Below are 9,826 nucleotides of genomic sequence, written 5' to 3'. Positions count from 1 at the left end.
TTTGTATTGTCAAAGCCCCTTTCTAGGAAACCTCCTTTTCAATCAGACACTGATTTATTGTGCAGAGATCCCTGAATGATTGCTTACATTAGTAAAACCCAAAGGCAGTTTTATTAGAGTACATAATAGACTGGACAGGCCATACATTTTCAATACATGATGGTTTTTGGTGGAGGATGGACACTTCAGTATAATTTCTGTCTTGGAAAATTTGACTCCTAGTGTAGAGACATTTTTGTGGCTTGGAAAAAAAATAGGGGAGAAGTTCTTTTGATAGGAGGGTACACTGACAGAGACTCTAACTTTTCACTGCAAACTACAGTAGGTTGTAGTTACTGCAGGGGTAGTTAAGGATTTATGAGCTGTTTGCCATCTAAATGAAAGAAAAACAAGCATACATGTGGCCTGTGTTCTTGTCTCCTAGTTTTGCCTTGGAAGTATTGAGTGTGACTTCGTCCTTACAGCAGGGCAATAAAAAGAGACCAAAACACACTCTTTCAGAAATGCCTTATAACATACATAAAAGAAGGAAGGCTGCTCCTTATTCCTGATTTGTAAAAGGAAGCTAACAAGGAAAGGAAAACAGACAATGCATCTTCCTCCCACATCCAGCTGTCAGAGTTGATGTTGTGGAAGGACTGACACTCATTACTTGTTCTTGCATCAGCTATTTTTCAGCCATGCATATAATTCACAGATGTTAAGTTGAAGACAAAAAGTATTTCTTTCTTTAAACATTCAGTAAAACCCTGTGATTAGGATGAAAGTTTCCCATTGAACTCTTTCCTCCACCAAGAGAAATAGTTATTTTTAATGAAAATTCTCTTTGCACCTAAATGGTGCAAATGAATTACTGAGAACTTCTACTTTTTCAGTGTCCAAGGTGAAAAACTGCAATTTAGACTTAGCACACCATGATGTTATACAATTTCCAATTCTTAAATGAGGTGTGGCCAACCTGCCTGACCCCACAAACCATTCATTGTCAATATAAAACATTGCTGTCATTCTGCAGAATATCCTATGCTCATTACAAATAAAAATGTGCTTATTCACATTTACTAATTCTTGGGTCATACAGGTTAGCAATGCAAGGTGAGTGTACCTAGGTGTAAAATAATAAAGGGCATGACTGAAGGAGGGAAAAGCAATTTGTGGAAATTATTAATCAGAAAAGTCAGCATTGTCCCAGGAAAGAACTGGGGACCATTTATAGGAGGAAGTGCACCTGGAAGGAAAACACAGGGATGTTATGCTGTGCTGATTTGTGTTCGTGTTTTTTAAATGCCTGAAAACTCATGTGGTTTTACCTCAGCTCTCAGCCTTCCATGTTAGTGAATACATTTTAAATTTCTTTTTTGTGCCAGGTTTAAAATGATTGCCATGTTTAAAATTATTTAAAACACTGAGCGGGCCACAATGCCCCATGGTCTCCCCGAGCAGTTTTAAATAATTCACTTCCTTCTACCACCCAGCTGTATCTCCCTCTTATGAGAAGCAAGAACCCTTCCCTCTCCTCCAGGTGGATCCTGCTCCATGAATTGCACTTCTTAATTTCACCTCTTGATCTTATGCAGGGATCAAAAGGTGTTTGCCAGAAAAATTATTTTCTCTCTGGAACTGAGTTTACTGAGGAAAAAATACCACCCCTGTCTGTGGGTTCCATCAGACCAAAATCCTTTCACAGGTCCAAGCTATGATTCTGCAGTTAGCTGAGCAGCCCCGGAAGTGAGAGGTTGGGAGGAAAATAGCTGGGAGGGTCAAAAATCCCAAAGGTTCTGAAAGAACTCTCAGTGGAGGGAAAATTGTGTTTAAGATCAATGTTTAAAATTGCTGGAAAATACAATAAAAATCAGAATAAGAAGTTTCAGAAGGCTCACTAGAGGGTAGAAGTTGAGGAGTTTTGGAGAATATATTGAATTAAATTGGATTTTCTGCCCAGTCTATTTCCAGATATCTTTCAGGTTAAGCTCTTATGTGGCTGATAAATGACTGGTGTGGTAGGATAGTGCCATACCAATGGAAAGATGGGAAGTTTCAGACTGGATCAGATCTTCTCACCCAGTACCCTGTCCCTGTGTAAAGCTTATATGTGTTGAAAAGCAGCATAAAAGAAAAGTAACCACTGAGTTACTCATGCTACAAACACAGGCAGAACAAGTGCATGACTGCTGATCTTCTTCCATCAAAAACAAAGGCACAGAGCAGAACTGCTCCTCCGTAAATCCACCAGTGAGCACTCCCAATTTCCTGGCCGGAAATTCCTCAGGTCCAGGCAGGAGAACACCCTTAGTTCACTCTCCTCCTGTGGCCTGCAAGCTCTGCTACCAAGAGTAATTTTGGTAATCCATTACCCAGTGCAAACTTTTGTTCCCTCAAGGATGGTTCTGTTGGTTGCTACTCTTGCCCAAGACTGTGGGTAATTTCCATAAAATTGAATCAAAAATCCTGTATTTTCAGTATAGATTTCTGGATTTTTTTTTCTTCACGCTGACTACAGATTGCCCTGCTGGCCCCAGCAGTGCTGGTACTATTTATGGAGGGGCTTTTCAAGCCCATGGCCATTCTCTTCTGCTCACTTCATCCCCAGGGACTTTCCAAGTTCCCAAGTCTCAGATACCACTGCCCCCCTTTGAAGTTATTCAGCTACCACCATGGTTATTGCCACAGAATGGCAGACTTTGTATTTATGCATTAAACACGTTTACTGAATTAGCAGATCAGCAGAAAATTCATGCCAGAGGACACTCATGATTTTTTAAAGACAGGTCACAGGTCTCTTCTTAGTAAGAAACTGTTTAATATTGAAGACTTTTTTAGAGATGCGCTTTCCAGTGATACAGAAAACACCCAGCACTGGGAATCTCTGGGACCTGATGATGTCAGAGGACTGGGACAAAAAATATGCAGCAAAAGCATTGTTAAATTTGTGCCATGCCCAGGAAAAAAATACACAGTGCAGCTACAAAGCAGTAAAAATGAAAGAACAAACATTAGTATTTCCAGTGTTCAGTGCCAATTGAAAAATCCAGGGAAGGTCAATTGCACATTATCCCACCTAACTGGCAGAGGATACATGTGCCCTATAAGCACTTTGTATTTTACAGCAATAAGTGTACTAAGAACATTATTTTCTACTGTAAGAACAGCAAACTATAAAAGGAAAGCAAAAAAATTTGCTTTTTAATTTCTCTGAACAAGAAGGCCAAGACAGTAAGTGTGACTTCAGGAAGAAACGGAAAGGGAAAAACAGGAGAAAGCCCACATCAAACCCTCAAAACGAAGTGTCTACTCAGAAGAATTGTATATGATTTAAAATAAAAGAGTGTATAATCACTGATAGACTGTTTCCATTCTATGGGCACTGTACAATTACATTCTTTGCTTTTCACAACATTATTAATACATTTATAAACTGTCTCTCACAGTATGTTCCTGTGCCTTTCTAATACCAGACTTACACAAACGTCTAGGGATGATAGGAAAGCACAAAAGCAGCTATTAAAGTACCACAGACTATCCATTAGGTAGATAAGAGAGTAAGTTCATAAAGGAGAGAATGGAAGAGAGTATCTCCAATTTCAGAATCAGAAGGGTTTTCTTCAAGAACACCTGAGCTTGTTAGACAGCACTGAGGCTCAGAAAAACGCCTCCAGGCTGAGGAAGACACCATGAAACCCACATTTAAAACCAGAGTTTAACTGACTGTGCTCATTATTTGTACATGGGTTGCTGGATATCATTGTTAAGGATTTTCCATTCAGACCATACCATTCATCAAGTGTAATTAATGTGTCAGACTTTAGTTTGAAAACCTTGCACTGATAATACTAATTTTTCTAGTCTAAGTTGGGTTATCAACATGAATTTTTTAGCAAAAGAACTGTCAGTGATAAGACTAAAAATACAACGGCTTGGTTCTATTCCTTACTCAGTCTCCATACTTTACAGGTAGTACATGGCAAAATAAAACAAAATGGTCCCAGTACTGTCGGCAATGGAGAGAGACAGGGAAGACTGATTTGGTGATCAGAATCCAATTCTATTGTGGGATACAAATGCTTATATACTATTTCAGGGACACTAGTAATGTGTACTACAATGATTAGGTTAAAATCACATACACAAACTTAAGCATATAACAACATCTCTTGCTTGCAGAGTTAAACGGGATTTTCTTTTTCCGGTAAACCTGGTTTGATTTAATCTTCTTGCAATCCAGGTCTAATTTTCAAAGTTCCGTTTGCTTTTGCCAAGGCATCCTGTTATCAAATCTCTTATGTTAACCAGGTCCAAAGTCCATCATCTGTCTTGTGTCTCCCAACATTCCAACACAGACATGAACCAAAAGAAGGTACAGAATCAAGCAAAAATCTCACAGAGGTGGGATTTTAAAGGGCACTTATCTCAGAGGATTGATGAAGCACTGCAGAAATCAGTACTGTACTTGCAATGTACTATACAGCAATCACTGCTTTACTTGCTCCAGTTTTCATTCTTATTCCTAAGACCCTGGTTCAGACCGATGTGACACAGCTAAAATTTGGACAAAACCTTAAATGCTTTTACCATTATGACTCAATTCCCATATGGCATCAATTTGCCTTGAGGCTGGCACACCGAACCAAGGTTTTAGATCTTTAAGCAATGGAAAGCAACCTCATGTCACTAAAAGGATCAGCATTCAAGCTGAGCTCAACAAAAGTTTGTAGTCAAAAGTGTTACTTCACAAATGTCAATTTGAAAAAAGAAGAAAAATCCCTCAAAGTTCTTTTCCTCTCAGGAGCAGGGTTCCCAGTAGCATGGCTCTAAAAAGCCAGGAGTGAACATCTCCCTGGGGATCTGAGGAGAAGGTGATAATTTCAATCTCTTTGTCACACTCCTCAGCAGGTGCAGCCCATTATGCTCCAGAAAGCAGCATGATCCTTGAGTGGAGCAGGGCTGCACCAGCAAGCCCCACACAGAAGAAATTATTTCTATTGTAGTTAGAAAGGCACCCTAGTGCAGAATGCCCTAGGGAAGCTTGCTCTGTGGTCAGCACCAAGTTTTGAAGGTCACAGGTTGGTGTCCCAGAGGTGGGAAGCTGAACAAAGCTGTCAGGAAGCATTTCCCTGACATCATGGCATAGACTCATTCTACAGCTCTTTGTAGCATTAGTGCTCACACCTAGATAAATACTCTTTATGTTTAAACTCTTTCCTGCTGTGTTTGTGGACTCAGTATTTTTCTACCATAAGAAATGACAGAATGGTCAGATAAAAGAGATGCTCTGTGAAACTGTTGAACAGTACTTTAATAAAAATTATTGCAATACATTCTTCCCAACAATAGCTTGCAGTACTACATGAAGTGGCAATAAAGACTAGCAGACTTGGCCAAATGCTTCCAGTTAATAATCTTGGCTCTAAAAACAGGTGAAATGCTAACTCAAGTTCAGCTCCAGTAAACAGAAATCTCAATTGTTCCAAATGAGGTTCACATTCAAAGCATGTAGGTCAGGGTAGTAATTTTTGGTATGTGAAGTGTTGTATCAGTACTTGTCCCAGTGACTGAAGAATTTTTGCATTTATATAATATGTATTGGGACATGTTCAGGAAATGTTTAAGGAGATTTTCACATAATTATAATTATTTATCTAATTTAAAATCTCAGTTGGTTAGTATCAAATCATAGATCCTCTTTCATTTGCCAAATTAACTTTAGATTAAACATGTCAGGCAGGATTGTATTTCCCATGTAACATTAACAAGACTCATTCTCTATCCTCTGTTGGTGAAGTCCCCTTGTAATTGAGTTTCTTTGTAAAGTACAACAGCAGCAGAGTGTAGCCTAAAGACTCTCACTGCCTATCACCCCCATTGCTGAAAACCCCAGTTATTTATCCCGACCTTGAAAACAGAACTCCTAAATGCCTGTGCTTGACTGATAATTGAGTCTCTCTCCCTACTTAGATACTGCTTGAGGAAACTGCAGCAGTACAGAAATGCAACATTTATTCTTTCCAACTCTTTCACTATTTACAGTATCACATACCTAAAATGATCACAGATGCAAGCCTGTATAGCTGGGAAAACTCAAAAAACCCCAAAAATTTCATGTAAAGAGACAAAGGTAACCTTACCTCTGAACAAAGAAAAACAGAGGCAGATGAGAAAAAAATGTGATGGCTCTTAGGTCCCCATGAATCCCAAGGAATCCTCTACAGCATCCCTGCACTCTGTTCTTTATGCAAAACCTCTGTAAACTTTCCATTCCTACTACAGTCAGCTGGAGGGTTGCCATCCACCTTCAGAGGGGATGCTGTTCCAATGCCACCCTGCTTCTTCACCTCCTGTTAAAATTCACTCAAAATTCACAAGGATGGCACAGACTCAGAGGAGAGGGAGTCCTCTTAGTGTTCACAGCTGACACAAAATCACAGCATAATATCAAGCTTTGAAAGTTGTGTAACTTGAAGTACATATTTTTTTAAAATTTCATTTCATTTCATTTCATAGGTTTCTCAAAAAGAACATCTGGGATTTGGCTGTACCAGAATTTGCTGTATTCCTAGAACACTCAATGCTATATGCCTAGCAAATCCACTTTATTTTGAAGTGAAGGAAACTTGTAAAGGTTTTTAGCTTTAAGACTGACCAAGATTATTCCATTTTAGTGAATTCAGGTAAATATTGGAGCATAACAGCTGCAATTATTTGTTAGAGGTTAAGTCCCTTTTATTCCTTATGGAGAGAGAGAATATGTGTTTGAGGGAACTGTTTCCACTAAAGGCAGGAAAATTATACGGACTTAAAAATTCATAGGTTTCTGCTGACAACAGACATCAGCAATTACTTTGTGTTTTAGAGTGTAAGTGAAGGTCATCAACACCAGCCACCATTTCCTCCTTTCAATTCCTTAACAGCCAAAATCACCTCAAGATCAATCTTTCTGAGTACTTGTTATGGACAACTTCTGATTCATTGCTACTGTGCTGACTTAGAATAAATCTTCTGGACTCACATCACAGAAGAAACCAATTGATAATTAGTGCATAATTACTGTAGGAAGAAACACCTGCCTTTAAAAACACCTCTTACCCTGGATACCTGGAAGCTTTTTCTAAGTAAAGCATCCCACAACATTCTTGTGAGAAACCCCAGGCACAATTTGTTGAGATGTGTGGTTTGGGATTTCAAGAAATATTTTTTCACCAATTTTTACTGCAAACTACAGCAATGTGGGGGCCGAGGAACTAGCCAGCAAAGGAGTTGTCACTCTCCCCCGGAGAGCCAACCCCTGAACAAGGCACCTTTTAGTCAGGGTGAGAAATTCTCCTAGCCAGAATCCTTTGCAGTCATATGCTGAGTCGCTGTGACCCATCAGTCCTCTCCCTGTCACCTCACCAAGTTACTTGCATCCCATTCATTGCCAGTTTTTCCCCGCCCCTCTCTTTCCCTTTATAAACTCCATTTTTTTCATTGTGAGAGAGAGTTGCTGTCCCTGGCTCCTCTCACAGAGGGTGCTGGTTTTTATAAAGGCCTCCACTCTGTGGAATTGCTGTACGGTGCTCTAATCCCTTTTCCCTGCATCACCTCAAGAGCAGTCGCTGAGATTGCTACTGAGCTGAAATCACTCGACCAGCCAGGATTGTGCCTGTGCCCCTGGGGCGTCTTTGTCAAGACGCTTCTTGGAGAGGGTCATGGCACTCCTGCCATCCACGCTGCTGTGGCACAGCAACTGTAATTTTTTAAAACCCTATTGCAAATATATTTTACAAGCAAATGGAAGAAAACTGTAAAATTATTTGTGTGACTTTACCACCATACAGCTTTGCAAGCTGTTGCAGAAGATGCCTCAAATACCAGCAGTGAATTTTACATGACCAGTGAGCAGTGACAAAAATGTTCATTTAGAGATTGAAGATTGCAAATATGAGAAGTAGCTGTATAGACCAAGATTTTCAAAAGATGGTAGAGACAGGGACAACTTTTAAGACTTTAATTTTCCAGGAAAAAAACCTGCTCTGCAAATGTTGTTACTTCTTTGTAAAACAAGCCCCAGTAGCATGGCATAGGCTGTCAGTCACTGCTATATTTAAGAAAAAATATCTTGATTTGCTTTCTGAGCCCCCAGCACATGAATTTCTTCTTTTCAGGAAGTCAAATGATAAAGAAGCCAAACAACTCTTCCAAGTCACAGACTGAAGCTGTGCCAGAGCTGAATGTGAACCTGGCTGCTCTTAAGTGCTCATTACACCCAAGGCAGCCATACAGAATTTTCCTCAACACATTTTTTTTTTAAATAAGGAGTGATTTTTTCAACAGAAAAATCCATTTAAAATGCAAAATCAGTCTTGTGCAGAATCCTTCTGCATTACCAAGGTGATGTAATTAGAAGTGGAATTCAATTCACTCATTGGTTGAGCATTAATTGTAGCTTTGCTCTACTACAGTTTGGGAAAAAAAGTATCAAACTTCATTAGGCTGAAAATGAGTATCAAGGGGAATGATTGCAACTCATTTATTTCCCTTCCAACAGTTTTTAAAGGAGAGTGGTTTACCAAAACTGAAATGTTTCTCTATTTTTCCATTTGGTGTACATGGCCTGGGATATTGCACACATTCTTTCTTTTAATGTTTAAAACCAGTTTTTGCAGAATGCAACTTTCTAAACATAACACACACCTTCTCCCCAGAATCTACGTGAAGTTTGTCCATAAAATTGTTTCATGGGAATGTCAAAACATGAATGCTACTTTTGGGCACCTGAGGAGTCAGTTTAAGGCTATATACCGTAAACTGATTTTTATTCATATATAATGTGGTAGCCTGTTTTTTTTTTTACAGTTTGTTCTTTTGTAGTAGGTTTTAAATATTCCTTGTTCTAAGTTTGTAATGGTTTGTTCCATGTACCCAATTTGGCTTCCCTGATGGTTCTGAGTTGTTTGCCCCAAGATTTTCCTGCCAAGTGCATGTCAATCCCCCTGTCAGTCTCCTTGTACCTCCCTTGTTCCCTTGTCTTACCCTTGTCTGTCAAAGATAGCACACCCTTTTTACTCTGGAATGTTCCCTGTCCTTCATCCCTTCCTCAAAGTAAGATTGGATTGTAAGGTTTGCTCCTTCCCCTTGTTGGCTTCTACTGAAGAGCCCTTACCCTGCACTCCTGCCCTAATGCCTTCCTATTGGGGAAAAGTTGTGTCCTTCCCTCTCTTCTTTAAAAGCAGTTATTTTGCCCTCCATTATTGTCACTTGTCCCTGACTCCCCTGGAGAAATAAACTTCCTTGGAAGTCAAGCAAGGGTCACCCCCTACTCCTTTGCCTTGGTTCTTCACACCATGCTGCTGCTGTGCTACCCACACCACAGCCTCAGCTGCGAGGAGCTGCGAGGAGCTGCGAGCCCCTTGGAGGCACCACCACCGCAGAGAGTCTCTGGAGTGGTCTCGAGACTGCGGCGGTCCCGGGCAGTGAGCACCCAGGAGAACATCTCCCTGTGACCGCAGCAACGCAGTGTCAATATAATATGGAGCTGTAAAGTAACTTCTGGTTCTAACTGCAGCACAGCAGCAAGTACACTTAGAGCAGGATGTGCTGTGAGTAACAACAGCAAGATGGACTCAAGTCTGCACCTCTCTTACTATTTCTAATATAATAGGTTTTGCTACACTGGAGTGTCACGGTGGTCACAAGGGTCTTCAGGGTGAGAGAGAGATGAGAATGCTGACCTCATGTTCAGAAGGCTTGATTTATTATTTTATGATATATATACTACATTATAACTATGCTAAAAAGAAATAGAAGGAAAGTTCTCAGAAGGCTAGCTAAGCTAAGAATAGAAAAGAATGAA

This window comes from Zonotrichia leucophrys, chromosome 1A (assembly GCF_028769735.1).
Source record: "Zonotrichia leucophrys gambelii isolate GWCS_2022_RI chromosome 1A, RI_Zleu_2.0, whole genome shotgun sequence".
NCBI lineage: Eukaryota > Metazoa > Chordata > Aves > Passeriformes > Passerellidae > Zonotrichia > Zonotrichia leucophrys.
This window is presented reverse-complemented; position numbering follows the sequence as displayed.